The following is a 26,920-nucleotide window of genomic DNA, read 5'->3' as shown; positions in this document are numbered from 1 at the left end:
GCTGGCTGGCTGGTGCTGGCTGGCTGGCTGGCTGGGCATGGCTGGCTGGCTGGCTGGGCTGGCTGGAGGGCTGGCTGGCTGGCTGGCTGCTGCGGCTGGTGGCTGGCTGGCTGGCTGGCTGGCGGTGGGCTGGATGGCTGGCTGGCTGGCTGGCTGGCTGGATGGCTGGCTGGCTGGCTGGCTGGCTTGGCTGGCTGGACTGGCTGGCTGGCTGCTGGCTGGCTGGCTGCTGGCTGGACTGGCTGGCTGGCTGGCTGCTGGCTGGCTGGCTGGCTGGCTGGCTGGCTGGCTGGCTGGCTGGCTGGCTGGCTGGCTGGCTGGCTGGCTGGCTGGCTGGCTGGCTGGCTGGCTGGCTGGCTGGCTGGCTGGCTGGCTGGCTGTGCTGGCTGGCTGGCTGGCTGGCTGCTGGCTGGCTGGCTGGCTGGCTGGCTGGCTGGCTGGCTGGCTGGCTGGCTGGCTGGCTGGCTGGCTGGCTGGCTGGCTGGCTGGCTGGCTGCTGGCTGGCTGGCTGGCTGGCTGGCTGGCTGGCTGGCTGGCGGGCTGGCTGGCTGGCTGGCTGGCTGGCTGGCTGGCTGGCTGGCTGGCTGGCTGGCTGGCTGCTGGCTGGCTGGCTGGCTGGCTGGCTGGCTGGCTGGCTGGCTGCTGGTGGCTGGCTGGCTGCGTGGCTGGCTGGCTGGCTGGCTGGCTGGCTGGCTGGCTGGCTGGCTGGCTGGCTGGCTGGCTGGCTGGCTGGCTGCTGGCTGCTGGCTGGGCTGGCTGGCTGGCTGGCTGGCTGGCTGGCTGGCTGGCTGGCTGGCTGGCTGCTGGCTGGCTGGCTGGCTGGCTGGCTGGCTGGCTGGCTGGCTGGCTGGCTGGCTGGCTGCTGGCTGGCTGGCTGGCTGGCTGGCTGGCTGGCTGGCTGGCTGGCTGGCTGGCTGGCTGGGCTGGCTGGCTGGCTGGCTGGCTGGCTGCTGGCTGGATGGCTGGCTGGCTGGCTGGCTGGCTGGCTGGCTGGCTGGCTGGCTGGCTGGCTGGCTGGCTGGCTGGCTGGCTGGCTGGCTGGCTGCTGGCTGGCTGGCTGGCTGGCTGGCTGGCTGGCTGGCTGGCTGGCTGGCTGGCTGGCTGGCTGCTGGCTGGCTGGCTGGCTGGCGGATGCTGGCTGGATGGCTGGCGGGCTGGATGTGATGGCTGGTGCATGCTGGACCTGGCTGCTGGTGACTGGCTGCTGATGCTGGATGGCTGGCATGGCTGATGGATGGCTGTGCTGGATGGCTGGCTGGCATGGCTGGCTTGATGGACTGGATGCTGATGATGGTGGCTGGCTGGCGGGCTGGCTGGCTGGATGGCTGGGCTGGCTGATGGCTGGCTGATGTCGCCTGGATGCCTGGCTGCCTGGCTGGCTGGCTGGCTGGCTGGCTGGCTGGGCGGATGGCTGGCTGGCTGGCTGGCTGGCTGGCTGGCTGCTGCCTGACTGGTGGCTGGCTGGCGGGCTGGCTGCTGGCTGGCTGGCTGCTGGCTGCTGGCTGGCTGGCTGGCTGGCTGGCTGGCTGGCTGGCTGGCTGGATGGCTGGCTGGTGCGTGGCTGCTGGCTGGATACCACGGATGGATGGATACAAGGATGGATGGATGGATGTCAAGGCTATCAGTAGGAACTCACACTTTGCCCTCAGGAAGCCTCTTCCTGCCCCCTTCAGTGCGTCACAACAGCCAAAAATGGTTATTGTGCTTTACACACACTTAAATAATAAAGACCTATTTAACAGACTGCTCAGGAGGATAACAATAAAACACCACTTGCCTGCAAGTGGCTAATTGTTTTTCTACTCATAAAAATGGACTTCTTTGGGAAACAAAGTTCTTGGACAGCCTCTCCTCACTACTTCAGTAGGAAACCTGATACTAAAATCAGCTGAGATCATCTAAGGCAGTCCAACTGCTGCTGGATATGGGCCACTAGATGATTCTCTTGGCCCACTGCCCTTCTCCTGGGAAAGATAGGGAGCAGATGTTGGATCAGCACATCATAATTGAACACCTGGGAGTCTTCTTCCCTGCTTAGCAAGCTAAGGCAGCATCTCACTGCGGGGCTTTTGGGGTAGGACTGCCATAAATTCTGGAAGTTTTGAGAGAACACAGATAGGGTTTTGTTTTTGCTTTCTTGTGGGTTTTTTGGAGCAAGGGAAGAGGTTCTTAAATCCTGCAGAATGAACACAGATGGGAAGAACATCTTCTTTTTGTGGGAAGAACAAACATTTTGCTGTGAAGTATTTTCTGTCCTATATCATCTAATGCCCTCATCATTACAGAGTGCATCCTCAGGAATTTGGCCAGTGACAGTGAGCTGGTGGTGTGGTGGACATGCAGGAGGGAAGGGATGTCCAAAGGACAAGAGGTGGGACTGTGCAAACCTCGTGGAGGGAAACAAGGCCAAGTACAGGGTGCTGAACCAGGGTTGGGGCAATCCCAAACATAGAAACAAAATGTTGGGCATGGAATGGATTGAAAGCAGCCTGAGAAGACCTGAGAAGTGGTGAGAGGCTGGACAGGACCCAGCACTGAGCACTCCCAGCCCAGAAAGTCAATTGTGCCCTGGCTGCATCAAAAGAAGGGTGGGCAGCAAGTCGAGGGAGGTGATTCTGTCCCTCCACTCAGCTCTGGAGAATCCCCACCTGCAGTGCTGGTTCCAGCTCTGGGATCTCCAGCATAAGGAGGACATGGACCTGTTGGAGACAGTCCAGGGGAGTGCACAAATTTGATCTAAGGGCTGGAGCCTCTCTGCTCTGGAAACAGGCTGGGAGAGCTGAGGATATTCACTTGGAGAAGAGATTAATCCAGGGAAAGCTCAGAGCTCCTTCCAGGGCCTAAAGGGGCTCCAGGAGAGCTGGAGAGGCACTTTGGAAAACAACTGAGTGACAGGACAGAAGGAATGGCTTTAAACTGAAAGAGGGCAAGGTTAGAGGGGATATGAGAAAGAAATTTCTTACTATGGGGGTAGGTGAGGCCCTGGCACATGTTGCCCACAGAAGCTGTGGCTATCCCTGAATCCCTGGAAGTGTCCAAGGCCAGGCTGGATGGGGTTTGGAGCAACCTGAGATAGTGGAAGGTGTCCCTGCCCATGGGAGGGGGTTGGAACTGGATGATTTCTAAGGTCTCTTCCAACATAAATAATTCTATTATTCCATAATCTTTAATTTATTTTCTTTGTGAGATGTGACTACAGAAGACAGCAGACCTGCAGGAAAATGCACAAAGCAAAGCTTTGGAAGTTCTAGTCGATTCTTTAGCCTGCTCCATGGTGCTGGAACGAAACCAGAGCTGAGTGCATTCACAGCGTGTCTGTACAAGGTTTTCTCCAGAGGAGGCATCTGTGCAGCCACGGGGCTGTGGCTGTGCCAAGGCTGGCTGGGCTGCTGCTCTGCTGTGGGGCTGTGCCCCCCAGGCTCCTGCACGTGTGCTCAGAGCCACAGGGACAGTACAGCCACTGGGACAGGGCTTTTTGTGCTGGGCACGCCATGGATTTAGTTCATTTTATAACAAAATTGCCTTTTTTTTTCTCCTTTGTTTAAAGGAAGTAGGGTGTGTTGGTTTTCTTAGCTTTTACAGAGATAGGGTAACTGAGAGGCCTTTTAAAATATTTTATTCTATTATCAGTCTAGATGAATGATGAGACACAAGAGATGTAAAACTTAACACTATTCTATCAGAAGCTGGCTAATTTCTTGGTACAATACCTTACAAATGCTTTTCAGCCTATTAGCTTTTGCTACACAATGCTGCTATTACTTCTAACACCAATTTTATTTTTCTCCACACAGTCCTGCTTCAATGCATCTTTCACAGTTCTAATTCTCTAAAATATCTAGTCTTTTTAAAAAGTCATATTTTGAAACTTGTTGAAACTTATTTCTAGTTCAATCTCTCTCTCAACAATGTCATCTCTATTCCATAGTCTTCTTAAGTCAACACACCTTATCCCAGTGTTTACATACAGATATACAAGGCTGTGTGAACTTTCTGTCAAGTTTTAAAAATTCTTTACAAATCCATTTCTGACAAGGGTGAAGGCAAGGAGGATTTGAAATTAATTTACATGCTAGAAGATAGGAGATGCAGAAAATGAAGGGGAAGGGGTAAAAACCTGGAGAAAAGGAGGCTCAGGAGAAACCTTATCACTCTCAACAACTCGCTGAATGAAGGTTGTAGCCAGGTGGAGATTGGTCTCTTCTCCCTGGCAACAAGCCCTGGACAGGAGGAAAAGGCCTCAAGATGTGCCAGGGGAGGTTCAGGTTGGAGTTCAGAAAGAATTTCTTCACTGAAAGTGTGGTCAAGCTCTGGAAGGGGCTGCTCAGAGAAGTGGTGGACTCTCCTTCCCTGGAGGTGTCCAAGGAAGGACTGGATGTGGCACTCAGTGCTGTTTAGTTGACAAGGGGGTGTTTGGTCAGAAGTTGGCATCAATGATCTTGAGATCTTTTCCAACTTTAATGATTCTGTGATGCTATGAAAAGTCAAGCAGAGGAAAGGGCTTCCACAGCTGGAAGAGCCTGGGCATGCAGGTGTCATGGAATTTCAGGGTAATTAGAAGAACCTCATTAGCAGGCAGCTGCTCTTTCAGCACATCTCACAGGATTTGGGTAAGGATGTGGGCATTCAGCACCTCAGATTCTTGACACAGATTTGAGAGCAGCAAAATCAGTGTGGGGCCAAGTGTCTCCATGGGATATCCTGGCAGAGGACTCCTCTGGGCTTGCTGTGACTGCTCAGGCTCCTTGAGTGGTCCTTTTCCAGGTCTGGAGAGCCTCCCCTCCAGCCCTGTGCAGCAGGGAGCAGTGCCTGGATGCTCTTGTGCAGGGGACAGGGGCCACCCTGCTCTTCTGCAGATACTGGGCACAGGACCACAGAGTTCACAGAATTTCCAGAATGACCAGGTTGGAAGAGACCTTCAAGATCATCCAGTCCAACCCAGCCCCAACAGCTCAACTGAACCCTGGCACCCAGTGCCACATCCAGGCTTTGTCAAACACACCCAGGGATGCGGACTCCACCACCTCCCCGGGCAGCCATTCCAGAACTTTATCACCCTTTCTGTAAAAACTTTTTCCTGATATCCAACCTGTATTTCTCCTGACTCAGCTTGAGACTGGACACCCCTTCCCCTCTCTCCAGCCCTCCCTACAGCTCCCCTCAGCCATTTTCCAGCAACAGGTGCCACTCCTGCATGGCTTTTCCAGGGGTCCCGTGGATCTGTGGCACTGCAGAACAGGGCAGATGCTGCGGTTCTGTGCTGTCATTTCCTTCCCTGGGTGTGCATCTCCTGTAGAAGATGAGAGAATCCTCTCTCGGGTCTCAGAGGGCTCAGACTGGACATAGGCCACCAGCCCATCTGCACACATCATCTGCAAAATGTTTTTTCCAGCTGAAATTCCTGCTCTGCTCCCCATCAGTTCCCCTCCCTGACAACTCCAGCTACTTTATCGCTTCTCTTTGCAATCAACCCTGCAGGTCCGGGAGAAATTGGCTCCTTTCATCCTCCCTCGCACAGCCCGCGCTCGCTCCCAGCAGCGATGCCATCCTCCCTCCCATCGCCGCGTGCTGCTGACCCTGCCACAGAAATGAAATGAGAAATAAAAATTTCTGAGACAACAAAAACGGGGGTAAGGAGACAGGGAGAAGGCAGATTTGGGGTACGTGGGAAAAGGAAAGAGAAAAAAGGGGAAAAGGGTGTTCGATTCGGGAAATTTGATTTGAATAAATCCCTCCTCCCACTCCTCCCCATTGGTTTCTTTTTCTCCTCCATATTAATGAGAGCAGCCAAGGAGAAGCTATTGGTTCCATATCGCTTTCCCTTTGCTCAGGCACTCGGGGGAGGAGGTGTTTGCATTTCTCCGCAGGACCAGCTCGCTTTGCAGAGCATTGTCTGGGTATGAGAATCACACACAGGCACAGGGGCAGGGGCGAGCGCACCGGAGCATCTCACCCCGGCACAGCATCTCAGCCAGCCTGAGTGCCCCTCTCGTCCCCCGCCCCGCTCCGAACACCGACAGCCCTCTTAAAAAAAAGAAAACAAAAAATAGAGAGGGGAAAAAAAAAGTTTTAAAATATCCCACCTCCCTTCTTGCTTTTATTTTGTTGTTGTTGTTGTTGTTTGGGTTTTGTTTTTTGGTTTGTTAGGGTTTTGTTTTGCTTTTTTTTTTTTTTTTTTTTTTTTTTTCTGATTTAGCCATGGCAAATTCCTTCACGGCCAGGAGCTGGCCCATCCCCTGAGCAAAGGCAGCCTGGACATGACCGGCAGGCGAGGGAGGAGGAATTTGGATTCCCTTCGGAGGCGCCGACCCCTCCTGCGGCCGGGGTGAGCGCGGCCGCTCGGAGCCAGCGGGGCTGGACCGCTCCCCGCGGCCACTGTCCCCCCGCGGGGATGCGGCATCGCCAGCGCCGGGACGGAGCCCTGCTGCAATGGTGAGTCCTTCCCCGGCCTCCCCCAGCTCCTCCCGGGGCAGCTCCATCCCCCGAGCCCGGGGATGCCACGGCGGAACCGTCTGCCAGTGACATTGATCACTGATTTACCGGCTCGTCCCTCCGCGTCCCCAGCTCCCGGGGACACTTCTGGAGGGCGGGATTGCATGCGGGCTTCCTGCCTTCGGCAGGCTCGGAGGATGCGTCCTCCAGATAGATTTGGTTCTCTGCAAACAAATCAATCTCCCTTTGCTGGCGGTGACAGGTTGAGGCGCTCGGTATGGGAATCACGTCTGGTTTTAACACAATATGGCTGGTAAATAAAACCTGATTGCTAACAGCCCCGCCGCTGCTGCCGGCGTTTCCCGATGCAGCTCCGCATCCTCACCTGCCGCAGAAACTCTGATTCACCCTCCGAGCAGTGCAGCAGGACTTGCTTGTTTTTACTGGGGGGTAGTAGGGAGAAACTGCGGTTCGTGTGCCTTTGACCTCTGCTCGTGTGCCTCTGGGCACTTCTCCTTATCAGTGTTTGAGCAGCTGGCTCTATTAATACCATCTTCATGCCGAGCACATCTCCAGTCAGGGGGATGGCAGGCAGGACAGGCTCTTTCCCGCTGTGCTCTGAATTTAGGATGGGAAGCGTTCAGGTATGTGTTGGAATCTGAGGAGTTTGCAGCCAGAATGTGATAATGCAGCTTGCTGTGCAGAACTGGAAAATGCATGGGAAAAAAAGAGAGATTTGATTAGTGGCACACTGGTGTTTATGGCTACATGATCATCCCACTTACACGGCAGCAGATCTGGAAGAACTCCCTGGAAGTCAGTGGATTTCTTCTGCATCTGATCTGCAGGTAAACAGAATCTGGCCTTTAGCTTGAAGGATGTATTGGAGCAGCACTGGAGGTAGCTATAATAAGGAGAAAATCTTAACTAAAGTGAATAAGGCAGCAAAGTGATGTGAATCTTTCTCAGGGAATTATCAATTACCATCCGTCTGGTGCATGTTAATTACAGTGCGTGTGGTGGACTGGTACAGCAATATGTAACTGAAGCAGCATGCTGGATTTTTCTTTTTCATCTGTTGGAGTCAAAAAAAACCAACAAATGGATTTGCACTTGCTGTTATTTGGGTACACATCCCCCTCACTCCTCTGCCCAGCCTGCATGCAGCACTGGTCAGGCACAGCAGGGAGATGCTTCCGTGGCTAATCCAAGGGAATGTTTGGTTGCTGGAGGTTAATGATAGCACAGAGGCAAACTCCTGAAAGTGCTCCTGGTGTAGCTGCAGAGAAAGAACCTGTTATACAAGCATCTCTCTTTGGCTAATGCCAAACACCCTGGAGCTGCCTTGGAGGAAGTTGTCCTGTAGGATGGGTAAGGCAACATTGGAATTTGGTGAATAATTAAGGAATGCTGGTCAGGGAAATAAGGGGAGTTGGATTAGAGTTTATGTGTCTGTGTGGGTTGTGGTCTTCCACTTTTATTCCCACCTGTTTCCATGTGCTGAGGGCCAGGGTTGCTGCTTTGCTGTCATTCAGGACAGCTCCAATTGATCTTGTTTTGTCCCGTGCATTTATCTCAAGATTTCCGCTGTTTTGTTCTCTCCAACCAAAGACATGTGAATGGCTGGGAGGATAACCACAGCCTTCAAGGTCACGAGGAGGGGGATTTTTGTGCCATAAATACACTTATTTCTCTTTAAACAGGTTTTGTGCTCGCTCCTGGGCTTTAGCTTTTCCATCATCCATGGGGGTCCCTCCAGGAAACTGGAGGGCTCCTTCTTCACTGTGGGTTTAGGAATTCCGCTGCTGGGGCTCTTTCCTCACTGTGGGTTTAGGAATTCTGCTGCTGGAGCTCTTTCCTCACTGTGGGTTTAGGAATTCTGCTGCTGGGGCTCTTTTCCTCACTGTGGTTTAGGAATTCTGCTGCTGGAGCTCTTTCCTCACTGTGGGTTTAGGAATTCTGCTGCTGGCACGGTGGTGCCCCAGCCCCACGGAGCTGCCCAGACCTGCTGCTGCTGTTTGTGAGGCTCACAAACACGGAGGCAGGAGCTCTGTTGTGGGATGCTACCAGGGAGAGAAAACCTGAGATTTCTGAGCTTGTGGGCTGCGCTGCCGAGCACATTCAGACCTTTGTTCATCACATCTCTCCTCCTTTAGCTGACTGAGACAGCATCCTGGAGATATTTTTTTCCTGGGGTTGAGTTCCATATGTGCCTGTGCCTTTGCTAAGTTGAGCCCCATGTCCCCGAGCTGATTCATTCCAATGTAGCAGATTTTGTTTGCCTTTCCTTCCTTCTAAGCACACTTAGTACAAACAGTCTAATTCCTAAATTAGCTCAGATTATCTTTTAATGAAAGCAGAGGATCTGAGTTAAGAAGTGCTGAGAAAAAGTGAACTCAGGGCAGAATCATGCCACAGCTCATGCTTGGTGGAGAAACCTGCAGAAATATCAGGTCTTGCAGTTGGTTCTGATTTTAACAGAGAAATTGCTTATTTGCCACTGCTCCCAGGAGAGGAAAACTGATCTGAGGATGTGGAAGTCAGTGGAGATGCTCAATTTTATTTCACCCCTTTCCTTGGCCCAGGGAGTGCAGCCGCAATCTTTAAGTCAAAGAGGGGAATTTTTTGTTGGCTTGTGTTTCCTTGTTTCCATTTCCTCTGCTCCTGTCACGTCCAGCCAATCCCATACCATCTGTGCTTCAGCACACACTGCAGTCAACAGGGTTTTGGAGTGAATTTTCCACATCAGGACAGAAGTGGAACAGCTCTGCTGAAAGGGATGTAAATGCAGCAGTGAGGAACTCTCTCTTCTTTTCTTGCTATCCAAACTTGAAAGTCATCTTTGCTGACAGTGTCTGGTCAGGGTGAGCTGTGGCACCACTGAGAGAGGCTGCTCAGAGTATCCCTGAGGAGACTTTCCCAGTTCCCTTGGTGCTGAACTTGTTCTGTTCTTAGGGAATGCTTTGCATACAGAAAGGTGTTTGGTAGTTTTCCACAGCACTAACAAGTTCTAGAATTCCTGTGTCTGTCGTGGCTGCTGAAATGCTGTTTGGATTGTAATGGAGTGGGCACAAATATATGGGAAAAAAAGGCAGATTTTTTTTTAGAAGCTTTGTGGCAGAATGTCCACCCCTCACCCCATTGCTTTGCTGGTGTTTTATCCTCTGACCACCTTTTGCTCTCTCAATCTGTCTCCTTAGGCTTGCACTTTTAACTGCACAAGGCAAACTAGGAATGAGTATAAACCTCTCTGGGTTGTTCAAGCCTTGTTTATGTAACTCACTGCAGCTCAGTGATTGTGTCCCCCTGCAAGCTCATCTCCAGAGTAGCCAAATTAATAATTTCAGGGCTGAACTTCTCAGGAGAAGCGAAACCATTCCATCTCCTACAGGAAAGGTGGAAGCATTGCCACACAGAGGATTTAAAGCCAGAGTGGCTGTTGTGCTGAGGAGTATTTCCTTGGAAGGGGTCTTGCAGAAATACACAGCTGCAGGGGCTCTTGTTTGCTGCTCTGTTAAATACAAATCCTTCAGTTTATCTGCCTTGGAGAGACCCTGACTGTCTCATCCCTGCTCATTCAGGTGTCATGTCTTACTCCTTGATAGAGAGAAGTACAATCTGAAAACTACTTTGATCTGACTGCCATAGTTGTTTTTTTTTAAAAAAAAAAAAAGATTTTCAAGGAGGAAAACCCTCTGCTTAACACAATTGTTAAAAAAACCCAAACTAAAACAAGCACCAAAATACCCAACAAATAACTTAATAATTCTAGGTTTTGTTAATATAATTCATAATTCACTCTTAAACTGAGAGAAAGGGGGACTAGCATGGATATGGTTAAATTCTTCTTAATAATAATTACGGCAATGGCAATAATAATAATAATTTATTTTGTAACACATTGGGAGTATTGATGTCCAAGAGCTCCTTACTGAGCATACATTAAACATCTGCCAGGTCTGTTTTCAGGTTTGTCCACTCAGTTTGAGGCATTTCACAAGAAATGTGCCTCAATCCCAGTGGCTTTTGCCCCCCATTAGAGATGCTTGGGTCATGATTGCTTGGGAGCTGCAAATGGAAGGATAATTATGGTCTGTTATCTATGATTTGTTGCTTTGCTAAATGGAGCTGAGGGTTAGGGCAGGAAAAGATGTTTTAATCTGTGTGGTGGGTTAATAGCCTGGATTTTTTAATTTTTGTTTTTATTTATTTGTTGCTCAGAATCAGGCAAATTTTTCTACTTTCTGTCCCTGCAAGGGACAGTGCATTGTCCAGTCTGATTCTGTGAGGATTCTTAAGGGAAAAAAAAAAATGGATTGAATGGAAATGTGACTGAATTAAGTTCTTGGTTTCTGGGGAGCAGATTGATCATTGGGTCCATCTCTGAGGGCTGGAGGATGTAGAAATTCACTCATTCTCAAGAGGAAACTAGTCCCCAAAGGATCCCCTGGCAAAACTATTGCTCATTTCATGTGGAAGGAAGGATTTCTCACTCGGGAGTGTTTGGCTGCCTGGAGGATGCTCATCTACTCTCTGAAAGCATCTGAAAACTGAATTGTCACATCCAAGCCAACCACCCTAATTCAGTGAGTTAGGAATGAGCAGAGTGGTTCATGCCATCCTGGAGGGGGTCAGATGAATCAGCCTGTGGAGGTTCTTGCAGCAGCTGACTCAGACCACATCCACAATCAGCCAGATGGAGCCTTCCATGGTATCTCAGAGGCATCCCCAGGAAATGAAATGCCTTTTCCTCCCATTTTTCTTTGGAGGGGAGGGCTGGTGATGTTTTGCTAGCTCGTAAATTTGGATAGGTGGCAAGTTTTATGGAAAGCCCAAGTTTTATGGGAAGCCCAAGGCTGCTGTGGTGGACCCCAATCATTCCTCACCCACATCTTCCCTTTATTCCATGAAGGGCAGACACAGCTGCTGGAGAATTCATGCCACATGTCCCAGACAATATCCTACCTCGTTGTTTTGGTTTTTTTAAAATTATTCCTTGATTTTTGAGATCTCACAGGCTTCCTTAGTGTATGTATCAACACTTTCTTCCTCTGTCCAGTTACTCAGAGGGATTTGTCAGCTGAAGCTGGGATGTGATTTTGTGGATACACCAGCACAGGGACACATCTAGGACAGTGGCATGATTTTCTGCAGGCACACACAAGCTGGCTCTGCCTGTTCCCTGAGCCAGGCAGGAGCTGTGAAAGCTCCAGATTCATCTCCTCCACCCTGCATGGGAATGGCTGCACTGGAAGCTGCACAGGGCTGGAGATGAATGCTGACCAGACCTCATTAGCTCAGGGTTGGCACCTTGTGAAATGCATTTTGACCAGCTTGGAGCCCTTGTGCTCAGAACTAGGTGACCTAAAAGGCATCTTTTTGCCATGTATCAATAGCTCAGTGCTTTTTTATTCTAATGCTTTCACCCTCTGTCCTAAGCTAACAAAGTCCACTGATAAATAGATTTAACTAACATCTTCCTCCTTTGCTATTGCCTTTAAAATTATTTACTGAAAACCAAATAATGCAAAAAATAAAAACATGAACCTCTCGGAACACATTGAGACATAGACTGGAGTTAAAGTTGCAGCAGTAAGGGATACATTTCTCCACAGCAGAAATAAATTATATATGTTTGGAAAGGGAGTTTAAAATAGCTAAGATATCTTTAACTCTGAATTCCTTTTCCTGGAATGGAAAGACTTTATTAAATCACAACATTTCTGTTTCTGCTCTTACTGTCACATTTTTGAGGTAGGTTTAGAGAAGGTGCCTTTTATTTCTAGCAAAAACATAAAGTGACACAGTCATGGTCAAAAGTAAAAAACATTTCCTTTTAAAAGAAAATATTTGTAATAATGACATTTTACATGCAACTGTATTCTTAAGTTGATGCAATTAGTACCAAAAGCCAAATATGAGCTTAGGCTTAATTTGCATCTAAGATTTTGGACACGCAACAGAACTTTCTCTTGGCCTAGAAACAACTTCTATAAAGAAGCCAGCACAAGTGCATTATTTAAAGACCCAAGTTAAAGTTAGTGAAGTTACTCATTTCCTGTGTTTTAGAGAGCTGGATCTTTGGATTCCTTCCAGGAGTTTTGTGCTCTAGCTTAAAATGCAGAGGAGATGAGAGAGCATCCGAAATACCGCAGATGCTTGAGCTCTTCATGACTAAGGCTGGGAATGTGTCACAGCTGTCACTGCAGCCTTGGATGGCACAAGCCATGCCCATTCATGGGGGTTTTGTGGCTTTTGACAGCCTGGATGGGGTTTTGTGCTGCTGAATGGGTTTGGGAGCTGAGATGATTACGTACAGTGGGCCAACAGCTGGAACAAACTTCATTAGAGAATAGGTCTTGGTGGCTGCAGGGAGGGAGCAGAGGGGAAAGCCAATATTAGGCCATGTGGAAGTTGTTTCTCTGCATCATCCGAGCCTCTGGAGGCTGCTCTGTGCTCTCCAGCTCTTTGTTCTCTGGCCTGTTGCTTGTTCCACAGCTGGGTGCAGCAATGATTGTCATGGAAAAGAGATTTCACAAGCTACCAAAGTCTGAATCTCATTCAGAAGAGGAGAAGAAAAGCAAATCACAGCCTTTTTGGTGCCTCCAGCAAGTGCATCCCTGGCAGATTTTCACCTCTAGTACTCAACTAATTTCCTTTTCTCTGTATGGAATTTGCAGGTCCCTTTTGCTAAGATAATTTTTATGATGCTGGCCCGAAATGGGATCCAGCTCTCAGATCAAGACTGGTGTGGGTTTTGAAGTGTCTGCTCTATCTGAGTGCAGAAACTCCTGTTAAAATAAAAGGAGATTTAGGACATGATTCAGCCACTTAAACAGAGGTGTTAAGTGCCACTTGAGATCCCCTGGGGTATCTAACATCCATCAGGGATTTGTCAGTGTGGTGTTTATCTACAGCACATCATTTCCCCTCTTCCTGAGGGCAGGTTAAATACCCTGGGGTGTTGCTGCACCAAACACCAGCATTTCAGCTACTGATTCTGGCCTCTGGCCAGTGCCCAGTCAATGTGGATAAATACAATTATCTACTACAGACTGAGCTCTGCAGCTCTTTAGCCCAGAAAGTCTTCCATAAATGCCACTGAGATGGTTTCATTTGCTGTCTGAGACCTGTCCTGGCTTTCTGATCCCTCCTCCTGGTGGTGCAGAATGAGACTGATCCAACCTTGGCCTCAGTGCTCTTACCACACACACAAAGAACAGGTTGATTTTCATATCATGCAGGGCTTGAAAATTCCTTTTTTTAATTTCTGTCTTCAATCACAGTTAAGATACTGGGCCAAAAAAAAAAAAAAAAAAACAAAAAAAACAACAAAACAAAAAAAAAACCAAAAAAAAAACCAAAAAACAACCAACAAAACAACCACCCAAAACAACAACAACAAAAAAAACCCAACAAACAAAAAACCCCCCAAAAATGAAACAAAAAACCCCCCAAACAAACAAACAAACAAAAACCAAACCAAACAAAACAACAACAAAAAATCCCAACCAAACAAAACAAACAAAAACAAACAAACAAACAAAAAAACCTACATTGTAGGTGTATCTATTAGCTCCAAATCATTCCTGGAATCATTTTTTCATGAGACAGCCTGGAGATTGCATTTGACTTCCTCCAGATTCAGCTACCACTGACAGCTCTGGCCTTTGTTGGCCAGGTTGCTCTCTCCATCTAAGGTGAGAAAGAACTTCTGGATTCCTTGAATGTTTGTGATTGGCCAGCTCCACTCTGGAGTTTTTCCTTGCAGCTCCTTTTCCCAGCTTCCTTGGGATGTAGGTTCCATCTGCATGTAGATTTGCATTTTTTAAGTGAAAAGACCTTTCTGTCCAGGTTCCAAAGTGCTGCTGGCTTTACTACCAGGTTGTTTCAGGTTCTCCTGTTTGGAAAGAACAATGGCAACCTCACACTTTCTCTGGGGAAGGTTTGTGTGGCTTTTGTCTGCTTTCATTTTTCTGGCATGTTCTCTGTCTCCAGAAAACACAGAGGTGGGTCCAAGGTGATGAAAGGAAAACATGGCCTATTTAGAGCAAAACTCTTCAAAGCACCAGGCTTTAATATTCTTCTGATAGACTCAGCATCTCCCAGGTCCTCTGGGGAGCTTTATGTGCATCAGTTTGGAAAACTCCTCCTGATCTCTCCCTGAAAGAAAAATGTTTTTTATCTTTCCAGGATCCATCTGGAAAAGTAAGTCTCACATCTTCATAGCAGAAATAAAAATGGTTTCTCCAAACTAAAAGTCTCCCTTTGACATAATATCATGTCAAATTATTAATATTTTTTCTCCTGATGGATCATTACATCGACCTCTTGCTTTCCTTCCCATTGTCCCTACTGAATTAGAACAAGGACATAATTTAGTTACTCTGTTCTTTCCAAAGAGCTTCTGAGGCAGACCTCAATAAATAGATTATGCATATTTTCATGTACTCTGTATTATGCAGTACCACGAGTGTGACCCTTTGCCAAACCCATTCACAGCCAGAAGAAGTTTAGTGTGGGAAATGTCATGAAAAATATGGATATGAAACCAGCAAGATGATATCTCAACCACACCACTTAGGTAATTTGGAACTCACAGTTATTTTCTAAAAGGGTGAGAAGGAAGTTCACCTGAACATTAACATGCAGTTCATTTCTTCACTGACTGCAGAAACTCTAACCTGATATTCTGCTTAATGAACTGACAGACTGTTCCATAATGAATGCCATTCACTGAAATGCTGAAGTTTAAAAATGCTTTCGTTTAAACCAAGGGTTGTCTGAATTTTCTGGCAATCATATATAATTTTATGTAATTTCCTTTTTGCTTCTTTTATAATTACTTGCTGTAAACTACAACGTTTTTATGTATGCAGATGTCTGGGTGGAACTAAATGGTGTTTATTAAATGTTATCTTTACAACAATGGGACCTGTGCAATACAGATTTCAGTTCTTTTGATCCTAAATCAGGGTTCTAAAATAATTCATTGGATTGGACATTCTTTTTATCCCCATTAACCATGGGGGAATACTGGGCAGTGAGTGCCGTGGAAGAGCCAGATAAGCCAGATATGATGATCTGAAAAAAGAAAAGTTTGCAGATCTCCCCATTCCATGTAGATTGGCCAGACTGGAAGGATAATGCAGGAGTGTCTGAGTGCATGGCCAGGATAATCCATATCACTCTCTTCAGCAGCATGTTCAGACTGGCATTTTATAAATCAGCCCTGAGAGCTTTAGCCCAAAATATTACAGCTTCTGATTCATGGGCTGGTTTCAACATGCCAAATTTTTCTGTACTTGTGCCACGTCCTTGCCATTTCCAAAATGCATCCCTGTAATGTGCTACTGCTTCTGTGTGACTGAAAAATCAGCACCTCCAGTGGCTTTGTGTTTATGGTTAGCCTGCAACAGGCAGAAGATCAGACCACAAAGCAAGACCTGTATTTATCATTTTAGTGCATTTTTATCAGGAATGGCAGAGATAAGGAAAACAGGCTTGAGGGTGGCTGAGCCCACCTTGTTTTTTCACATCTCTGCAATTGCATTCAAGGAGGAATCAGAAAATCAATCATAGAATCAGAGATTCATGGAATGGTTTGGGCTGGAAGGGAGCTCAAAGCCCATCCAATTTCACCCCTGTCATGGGCAGGGACACCTTCCACTGTCCCAGGTTGCTCCAAGCCCCATCCAACCTTGGACACTTCCAGAGAAAGGGAATTCACAACTTCTCTGGGCAGCCTGTTCCAGTGCCCCACCATCCTCTGAGTAAGAAGGCAATTAATGTCTAGGGATTTCTTAACTTAAAGAAAGTAATAATTTCCATCTTTCCTCAAAATGCATCGCAGGACTTTGCTTCCTTTGCTGCTGGAGGAACATAGACCAGGATGTGCTGTCCTGACATCCTCCTGCCTTTCTTTTCAGCCCTTCTAAACATTGTATTAGTCTTTGAGGTAATTTTTTTTTTTCTCCTCTAAGTTGAAGGCTAAGAAAATCACTGATGTAAGGGAACATGAAGAAAGAAAAAATACTAATGTGCTCTAAATTGGACAGGTAGTATTGACACTATCTGAAGCTGAACTTAGCCTTTCACAAAGTTCTCATCTCTAAGAAAGACATAAATTCCTCCACTCTCAGTGAAATGAACCACAGTGATTTGCCAGTCCATTTAATAATGAAATGTGCAAAAGAATAAAAAAATGCACATTCTTCCAGTGCCTTCCACTCCCCTCTGTGCTATCATCATCCTCTACCCTCTTCTGCTGTGTTCCCTCTTTGTCACTTGGGATTCAGGCTGTTCTTACCGTGACTTCAGCCAGCATCACCATGACCTCCATGGCTGGAAGCTCTGTATTTTCAAGCCTGGTTTTATAAAATCTTCTGTAGGATCCCACACTCTATTCTTTATTGCCTCTCTCACAGACTGCTGCCTGCAGAGACCCATGAATTACAGTACAAAGCAGGAGGAGCACAGTGTGACCCACACGTTTCTCCATCTGCTGCTTTGAGTTTTTCCCCTCTGAGTTTCCTGTGAGCAGCTCTGGCAGAGCTCCTACTCGATGTTGTGCAATGAGCTCAGGGAAGGAACCCATGTTATTAATGTCAGCAGTGCTGAAATGTTTGTCAGGTGTATTTGTCCTGCTTGTTGCAACTTGGCCTTTCAACAACACCATGGGATAAACGAGACATGACCCCAAGTTCTCAATATGTCTCTTAGCAAATATTCTACTGACGTTCTTTGAATTCTTTTAGAATAAATCATTCAGAGAAATCCGTCTAAGTAGTGAAACTTGTTTGTTCATTTGGGGATGTGTTCAACGTGCTCCTCCAGTAGCAATGAAATTCCACTGCAAAATCACAACACTCTGCCCGAGGCACCTGGAGAGGTATACCAGGAGTAAATTCTACAATATGTCAATGTCATGGAATCATAGAATGCTTTGGGTTGGAAGAAACCTTGAAGATCATCCCTTTCCACCCCCTGCCATAGGCAGGGACACCTCCCACTATCCCAGGTTGCTCCAAGCCCCATGCAACCTGGCCTTGGACACTTCCAGGGATGGGACATCCACAACTTCTTTGAGAAACCTCTTCCAGCACCTTCCCTCCCTCAAGGGAACAATGTCTTGCTGATATCCACTCTAAACCTGCTTTCATTCCATTTAAAATCATTCCCCCTTGTCCTAGCACTAGGTGCCCTTTGTAAATAGACTCTCTCCATCACATCTACAGAGATATAAATTTCTACACTATATCTACAGAGCATAAGAATATAAAGTTCAATTAATTTCTTTTTTCCCAAAGCAAAAGTTTTAAATAAATCAGATGTCTTGTGCTGCATAATAGTTTCCCCTCTACCTCCCTCTTCCCCTCACTACTGTCCATTACAGGAGTCTGGGATGACTTGGTTATCCATAAACATCCACAAAGTACACATCTGAAACTACTGCAGGAAAATCCACTTTGATTTGTAAAATACTTTCTTAACTCCCCTTATGGATTTACAAAACAAAGGCTTTCCATGTCAAGGATGGCACATAGGGTTAATAGATTTGAAGTAAAAAAAAAAAAAAAAAAAAAAACCAAAACAAAATATTTCCTTCAGGAGTTCATAGAATTTAAAAGTCGATACTTACTCTTCTCCCAGAAGATTTCTTCAAAGTGTCGCTGTCATTATCCTAAATTGGTCGTTAAGGAATTATCTGAGGAAAACTCACGTCAGAGTTCTTGTGTGCTCAGACAGGCACAGACTCGTCGTCAAACATTTTTCTATTGCTTGGGTTTTGCATTTGTGCCTTTTTTATCTCCACTCTGCACAGTGACAGAAATTTCTGTTGTCTTCTCGAGATGAAATGAATCTCCCTAGATGAGGGGAAACTGTTTTCATTAAGATCTCTTCAGCTGAGGTGCTTTTGCTTGACAGCACTGGCATGAATACCAATGAGACTGGAAATGGTGAGGAAGGCAGATAATCATTTACAGGGCTCTGAAGGGAGGGAAACAGCAAGAATCTGCAGCAGCCTGGGAGCATCTGATCTCCAAACTCTCTCTGCAATATCTAAGTAAGGTATTTAATGAAGGCACGAAGATATTTAAATGATTGCAAATAGGAGTTGCAAACATCGTGGCCCGGAAAGTGGCACTTGGGATGAGGCTGTTCTGGTTGCTGAAGCAGTTTGGCAGTGAGCAAGAGTGATGGCAAAGGCATTACTTGACCTCCAGGCCAAGGAAGGTTCCAAACCCGTTGTATTTCACATTGTAGTTACAATATTAAAGCCATTCCCTTGCCTCTGATAGGAAACCACCACTGAGGGTTGTTGGCTACTTCTTGAGCTCCCTCTTGTTCACAAAGAGGCAGCTGAGGAATCACTTCTGGTCCTAAGGTGGGTGATGAGTTTAACATAAAAGCAAAGGCTCCTTGCTGGCTGCAGAGAGAGATTTTGACCCTGGCAGGGGATTGCTCTGTGGTTATTGATTTGTTGCCATTGACAGATGGATTCACTGAGGTCCAGCTGTTGGCTCGGACAGAAAAGCTTTGCTTTTAGACTTTTAAACACTTTTGGTCTATATATCTCAGAAATGAGAGCTAAGGAGAACCAGATTACCCTTACACTCAAGGAGAAGGGGAATAGAAGACTAGAGACTGCAAGAAGATAAAGACACTCTAGAAATAAACGTGTCTACAAAGACTGTTCTGCTTCTTGGATAAAAGTGCTTTGGTCCTCCAAGGAGCCTTTGAAGTCAGATCTGACACCTGTCCATGGTAAGGAGAAAATATTTTCAAACTTCAAAATGCTCTGAAATGATTTCATATTAGTGAAGCCTTTACACAGATTCTATTTAACCAGTTTTCGTTACATCTTGGCTTAGTCTCCAGTAACTAAAAAAAAAATATTCTGTTCCTTAGTTCCTGCCTGCTCTGTGCTCTTTTCAATTAATTTAGCCACTATCTGCTCCTTAGTGTGCAGCAGAACTGGTGACAGGGAATATCTGCTCTGCATCTCCTGTTGGAATGTATTCCAGCAGAATTTGTTATCAAGCTGTTTGGGATATGAGGGACTCTACAACTCAGGAAAACATTGGCTGTGCTGATGCTGGGAAATGGAACACCAATAGGGAACATCCTAAACTCTGGGAATTTGGTCACTAAACTGTTATTAAATTATTATTAAATGAATGATAAATAATTTTCATGTTGAATGGGTTTGCAGGTCAGCTGAGATTTTTCTTTGCAATGCCTGGGCTCGAATCGGAGATGCTCTAATCTTGTAGATCATTCCCAACAGGCAGTGTGCAGATGGCCAAGCTGCTTGAAGGGCTGAAGAGGTTAAACAATTTCTACAAACCCATTTGCCTCAATCCAAACCCAGCACACATCTCAGTCACTGTGTGTGTGGGGGTGTGTGAAGCGTGTCTGAAAAAAAACCACCCCAAATGAACAGACAGAAAAAATTCTGCCTTGTGCCTCCCACATTCCCCAGCTCCTGTGCTATTCTAGCTCTCCTGGCAGTGCTGTTGGATTGCAGAAGTATCTTAAGGCAAAATCCCTCAGTTTAGTCATGGTTCTGTGCTTTGATATTGTGTGCTGTGGCAAGTCTGGGTTATGGCTTTTCTGGAGCATCAGAGTTCCAGCCCTGCACAAAGTGAGACCTCAGCTGGGTCAGGGCAGGAGAGATCTCCCTTGGTGGACAGACCTGATTCACCAGAGATTGGGAAGTGTGCTGGAAGAGAGAGCTGGCTGCACATCAAAGAGCCTGTGTACTCAACTTGAGATTCCTGGGAAGTTGTTTCCTTAGTGACAATAACAACAAGAGCAATTTTAAAGCATTTTCTTCATGTCTGTTTTTAGTGCTTTGGAGGTGTTCAGAAGTCAGAGTACAACTGGCACTTCTCTTCAGAAGGGTTGTCTTTCTTTTCTCTTTTTGTAGCTCACGTTGACATATCAGATTTTTTCTTTATCATAGAGATCTGTCTTAAAATCTGTGGCATTTTTAAATCCACAGACACCCCGGGAGCTGAAGGAACAGATCTTGCAGGATTTTTAATATGTCCAGTAAATGGTAGCAAGCTGGGAGGTTATTCCTGTGACATCAGTGCTGGGGGGCGTGGAGGGTGGACACTCCCTAAAGCCAATCCCACTGCCATGGAAGGGACTCACCAACCCCCAAAACTAGGCTTGTAAAAGGAAAAATTAAGGAAATAAAATTAAAAAAAAAAAAAAAAAACACCAAAAAAAAAAAAAACCAACACAAAAAGAAACCCAACACAAAATCATGCTTAAGACACAAATCTTGACAAAAGTCATCAACCTCCATATTGGTCAACATCCACAGTAAATAAAAATAAATTTGTAACATGGTCTGGGGGGTGGAGGGAAGAAAATACCACAGAATGCCAGAATGTTTTGGGTTGAAAGGGACCTCAAAGTTCATCTTATGCCAAACCCCTGCCATGGGCAGGGACATCTCCCACTCTCCCACTTTCTCCAAGCCCTGTCCAACATGGCCTTGGATGCTTCCAGGGTTGGGCTGTCCTTGCAAGAGAAAGACCTGGAATGAGCTGAAAAACAGGACTGTTGTAGCAGTAAGACCAATTTTTCAGTCTTTTTTGAGGAAACCATGCAGAGTGAACACCACTCTTCATCCTGGCAATTAAATGCCCTGAGCACACTCACAGGAATTTAGGTTTGATTTCCAAGAAACCAAGGCTGACTGAAACCCTAGTGAAAATACACAATCTGGAAGCTGGGAGAACATTTAGAGGTCACGATGAGTTGTGAAACTGAGGCAGAACATGGAAAAAAGAAAAGTACAAACTCTATTATTTCTGAATTAGAAGGGCAGTCAGTACAGGCTTCATCTTTAACCAAAGAGACCAAAGAGTGACTGAAGTCAAAATATGATTCATGCCACGGAGGTGTCAGGCTCTTTTTATTAACAGCAGAAAGAGACTAAAATATCTCTGCTTATAATTTAAATGCTAATAATTAACTGGGAAGAACTCTTTGTCCAGGAGCAGTACAGTCAATTCACCAACACCACGACTCTTTCTTTGTTCAGTGCATCACATAATTCTAAATAAATTTCAATGTCATGAGCAACTTTGTTTTCCCTTCCTCAGTCAGGGCAGGGAGGCTTAGAACCTCGTGTGTGTGCATTTCCAAATGTGCTTTTAATTTCTGTTCAATTCTTAGACAGTAATTCTTAATTAAATTATGAATTGCTAAAAACTAAATCAGAATGAACCACGTAGTGTGGTCCAATATGGAAAAATCAATGAAAAAATAGAAATTAAAATGTATATCCACTTAAAATATTTCTGAAATACCTTCCCCAGCTATAAAAAAAAAATAAATTGCCAAACTCTGTCTCCCAACTCAGTTATCATCAACCTTTTTTCAGGGTGGAGAAAATAAAAGCTAAAAATGTAAATGACAAACAGAAATAGCATTTATGGTTAAATATAGACTGTCCGTTTGCTATTTTAACACTTTAATTTGGATCATTAATTTAAATGGAGATCCCTAATAATGAAGCTGCAAGGTTAATTAAGTTCTGAGTTCTGCCTTGGACAGCTTGTGCTGGTGTCCACATTTCACACCAGTGATTCGGAGCCAAATTTCAGTCTCTCTTGTGAACTGTTCCTTGCTGTTATGCAACTGCATTTTCTTCAGTACCTCACCATTATTAAGTAGTTCCAGCCTAGACTTGAATCTTTATCCCTTCATCAAAAACCTGATCAGGTTTGACTCAGCTCTGCAACACGTGGCTGATAAAATCTGAGATCACAAACTGTGCACTGCATGTGTATTTTACATTAAACCTCTCGATAGTATCTGAGAAAATGAAAGTGATTTTTCTTAGCTCCAGCCTTCCGGGCTCTTTTCATGGGTGAATCTATTAGAGCAGAATACTGAATTAGGAATTAAAAGATTTACTAGGTTAAAGCAGAGAAATCCCACACGGGATGCAAAATGATATGTTGGTTATGTACTGGGGAGGGGGGAAGAAAGGAGGGCTGAAAACAAGGAGCACAACAAGAGCTGAACAAATTAAACTGACAGTGCACCATTTACTGAGCATGATGTGAACACATTGATTAAATGGCAGATTAAAGAGCAGGAGAGTCTGTTACATATTTTATTACTGGAAAATGTTTCCAGTCAGAGAATTAGAATAAATGCATTGCTAAGACCCATCTTTACCTGCTCTGTTAAGAATGACAAAATGAATCTGCTGTTTGAGAGTTAAAATAATAAACATCAAGAGTAAGAAATAGCACATACTAGAAAAAAGGAGGGAAAATCCCATAGGAAGAACTCAGGTCCATAACTTTTGAAGTCCATGAAGTTGTTTTGGAACCCTGCAGCTCCTTGAAGACACCAGCACCTCAGCCAGCTGCAGCATCTCATCATCACCTCTTGACTCTCCCCAATGAGCTGCTGTGGAGAGTTCCCTGACCTGATTGTATCTCACTGGCCTTGGCTGGCAAAGATTTATCATTTCATAGAATCACAAAATCATAGAATCACAGAATCTTCTCAGTTGGAGAAGACCTTAAAGATCATCAAGTTCTAACCCCTGCCATGGGCATGGACACCTTCTACCATCCCAGGGTGCTCCAAGCCCTGTCCAACCTGGTCTTGGGAACTTCCAGGGTTCCAGGGGCAGCCAGAGCTACTCTGAGCAACCTGTACACAAGCATCATCACCCTCTGAGTAAAGAATTTCTTTCTACTATCCAATCAAAATCAACCCAATATTTAAGCCAACTCACCTGGAGTAACCTGTGTATCTTGGTTTGAAAAGACAGGTGACTGCTAAGGAAGGCAGGAGCCTCCCCTGAAATGGAAAATGTAAACCCCCTCCTTCTGAAGGCTCTCAGGCAAAGATATGGGAATAGGAATAACAGTTCTTTAACAGGAAAATTAAAAATACAAATCCAATAGTACAAAAAAAAAACCAAAAACACAACAACAACAAAAAAAACCACTGCCAGAGTCAAACCATACCCTGCCCTCTTTGGCTCAGGGAGGTGGCACAGTCCCATCCCAGGGGGGCTCAGGGTGGTGGCACAGTCCCATCCCAGGGGGGCTCAGGGTGGTGGCACAGTCCCATCCCAGGGGGCTCAGGGTGGTGGCACAGTCCCATCCCAGGGGGCTCAGGGTGGTGGCACAGTCCCATCCCAGGGGGGCTCAGGGTGGTGGCACAGTCCCATCCCAGGGGGGCTCAGGGAGGTGGCACAGTCCCATCCCAGGGGGGCTCAGGGTGGTGGCACAGTCCCATCCCAGGGGGCTCAGGGTGGTGGCACAGTCCCATCCCAGGGGGCTCAGGGTGGTGGCACAGTCCCATCCCAGGGGGGCTCAGGCTGGTGGCACAGTCCCATCCCAGGGGGCTCAGCCCTCCTGCAGTGCCGGCTGTGGCTCTGCTGGAGCAGGGATCCTGCACAAGGGGGGAGTTTTCCTCTGCAGCTCCAGGGCTGCTGGAGATGGGCCTGCTCTCCCTCTGGGAATGCAGGGCAGCAGAAAGCTGCTCCTCTGGGAATGCAGGGGGCAAAGGCTGCTGGGCTGTTCCCAGGGCAGATTGGATCCAGGTAGGAATGCTTGGCTCCTCCCCTGGGCGCAGCATCTCCCCATGGGATGGTGGGATTTGATCAGCCCTGCAGGGACACTCAGTGGCCATGGACAGCAGAGATCTCCTGGAGGGAGGATGGGCTGTGGGAGAGATAAAGAAAACTGCCCATGAACAGGGAACAACTGCCCCAGCTCTGACAGATGGGAAACAGAACACACAGTCCCAGCTACTTCTACACCGGGTCAGGCAGTGATCCTGCAAGGAGCTTGATGGGGTCAGGAAGCTGGGCAGCACAGATTGGTGTCTCTAGGCTGACTGGGGTAATGTCATTTCTAGCACAGCCAGAGCTGGGGACAGGGGTGTCTACAGCCCCCTTGAGGTATTTGAAGCATTCCTATGGAATTTGTGCCCAATGGTGGACATCTCATTTCTACAGAGGGTCAGCAGAAGGAAAGAATCCACATCTTCTAATAAATTTCAATTTTCTCTCAGCTAATGCAAGCAAACACCATTAACTTAAAAACAGTCGAAAAGAAAAACACTGTGAAAGAGTAAAAAAGAGAATTTGGTGTTATTCCCTTTGCTGGTGATCACAGGAGGTACAGCAGGTACTCAGAGCTAAATTAATCCTGTGTGGATCTGAAATGGTGTGAAGTACTCAATGTCCTCCTTTCTCACTCAAGGCACTCTGCAGAACTTGTTGCTTTTGTCTTCAGAGATGAACATTGCCTTGAGGAGGCCTCTACATGAGGGAGCGAGCTGGGGCATTTGCTTTGCTTTGGAAAACACATTAAAAAGGCAGGAGAAAGAGAAAAACACATTAATTTCCATTTTAGAGAGATGCTAATCATGGCCTTTTGCACTGGAGCTGGATGACTGTCACTGAATAACTATTAGGTTTTATTCACCTCCTTATTTATGACCTGTAAGCCCCAATGTCCTGGTTTGGGTTTGGGATTTGTTTATTAATTTGATTTGCTTTTTGGAAGGGTTGTTTTCATCTTATCCTACATTATTTTGATTTAAAAACTGTCATTATTTTCATTGCTGCCTTGAAGATAACACAGAGTACCACACTCCTTTGCACAACATGAGCCAGAATTATTTTTATAAAACCTGTGATTTTTGTCCATCATTGATGATTTTGTGATCAATTAGAGTCAAGCAGTGCTAGATAGAATTAAACAATCCAAAAGACATCTAAATCCATGCCACAACATTTTAGTTTCATCTAAGTGGGAGACCTACACACACCCAAAATGTGCAAGGTATTACTGGAAAAATTACTCTCTGCCTCACACAGCATTTTCATTTTGTGTCTGTTTCTGAATAAAAAAGTCTTCAATAAAATACCCAATTCTCTGGACATGTCTAATGGCAGCCAAGCTGTGCCCTGGAGAGCCCTCTGTGCACCATCCTATCCAGACTCCAGCACAAAATTTATTCTGCTTGTCCAAAAGAGTCTCCCACGGTGCTGACTCCAGGTTATCACAATTTCATTTTACTTGCTGAGAGAGGATCATTCTCTTTCTTTCCTTTCTGTGTCCCTACCCTGCTCTCCCCAGTGAGTTCCATGTTCAGAAAAACACACAAACTCATCCCATGCCTCATTTGCTGCAGCTGGCAACAAACTCCAGGGACAGAAGTGAACTCTGGGATATGAGGGAGGAAATAACATAAAATGCAGATTCACCTTTTCTACTGCATGTGGAGGATTTGGTTGGGGTTTGTTTGTTTTGGGGTGGGGTTTTTGGGGTTTTGTTGTTTGTGGGGTTTTTTTTTGGTGGTTTTGTTTGGTTGGTTGGTTGATTGATTGGTTGGTTGGTTGGTTGGTTGGTTGGTTGGTTGGTTGGTTGGTTGGTTTTCTTTTCATTTGGTTGGTTGGTTAGTTTTGGGTGTTTTATTGGAGTGGTGCCTTAAAAGAAAAGCTGGTCTTTGGTGTAGAATACATTCCCAGGGAAACAATGAGAAAACACTGAGATGCCTGACCAGAAAATGTTGTGAAGATAACTACAAGTTATTCTGTGCTACCAGTACCTGATTCCTAGGATTGCTTCCATGTTTAAACACAAGGATATTTCCAAGGTCAGCCAAAGCACAGATAAACCATTAAAATTTGCCCCAGGTTTTGCCAGCTGACTCTCACGTACCATTGATGGTTTCTCCTTTATTTTCTGGTCCTGGTCCACCTTTTATCCTCTCTTTAATCCTCTGTTTGGATGAGAAAGCCCAAGGAAGCCACTTGAATGTAGCTCTGTGCCATCTGCAGCCATGAGGGTCATCAGGAATGCAGCCTGCAGAAATGAGGGCTTTGGGACAACTGGGTTTCTTTCTTAATAAATTGCATCCTTTGGAGGCTGCTGAAATGGATCTCCCAGTGCTAGAGATCATTTAAGCTCTCTCTTTTTTAGGTTGCTTTTCTTTAGATTGGATATTGGAAGTGTTTTGATCCTTTTTAAAAGTTTTTGTCAAATGCTGACCAGGGTGGGCTGATCCTGTGTTTCCATGAGAAACCAGCCTGGGAAGTTATCCCTGTCCACAGCACTCCTCTTGTAGTTATTCCAAGAGCTGAAAGAAACCCTCTCCACAGAGTAAGGAAATAGGGGAATAATGTAGAACTGATAAATTACACACCATGATGAAATTGTGAAATCTGTGGCCAAAATCCTTTGTCCTAAAGAGTTTCTGAAGGATCACACCTTCATTACCCGACGTGCTTGAAAGGCACCTGGTGATGATCACGTTTTTTCAGTGCCATTTCAGCTGAGCTTAAATTACATATTAAGCTCAAGGTGGGTGCAAATGAAGACCAGAACAGAATTTACATTTGATCTGATGTGAGAAAAGTAAAGGGAGGAGGTTGGAGCAGCAAGAAAAAAACTGTTGCTAAACACATCATTTAACCTTAATT

General features: G+C 46.1%; 1 protein-coding gene across 2 annotated transcripts in view; it reads left to right on the top strand.

Annotated features, from left to right (window-relative positions):
* The first annotated feature begins 5,800 nt into the window (after nucleotides 1–5,800).
* Nucleotides 5,801–26,920, top strand: part of ADCYAP1R1 (ADCYAP receptor type I) — a 150,525-nt gene continuing 129,405 nt past the window's right edge. For both annotated transcript variants that reach the window (XM_018909145.3, XM_018909144.3), the window contains exons 1-2: nucleotides 5,801–5,897; nucleotides 6,197–6,432. The gene's annotated coding sequence lies outside the window, so the exon portion shown is untranslated. The remainder of the gene's footprint in view (nucleotides 5,898–6,196; nucleotides 6,433–26,920) is intronic.

The sequence above is a fragment of the Serinus canaria genome, chromosome 2, assembly GCF_022539315.1.
Source record: "Serinus canaria isolate serCan28SL12 chromosome 2, serCan2020, whole genome shotgun sequence".
NCBI classification, from domain to species: domain Eukaryota; kingdom Metazoa; phylum Chordata; class Aves; order Passeriformes; family Fringillidae; genus Serinus; species Serinus canaria.
This window is presented reverse-complemented; position numbering and strand designations above follow the sequence as displayed.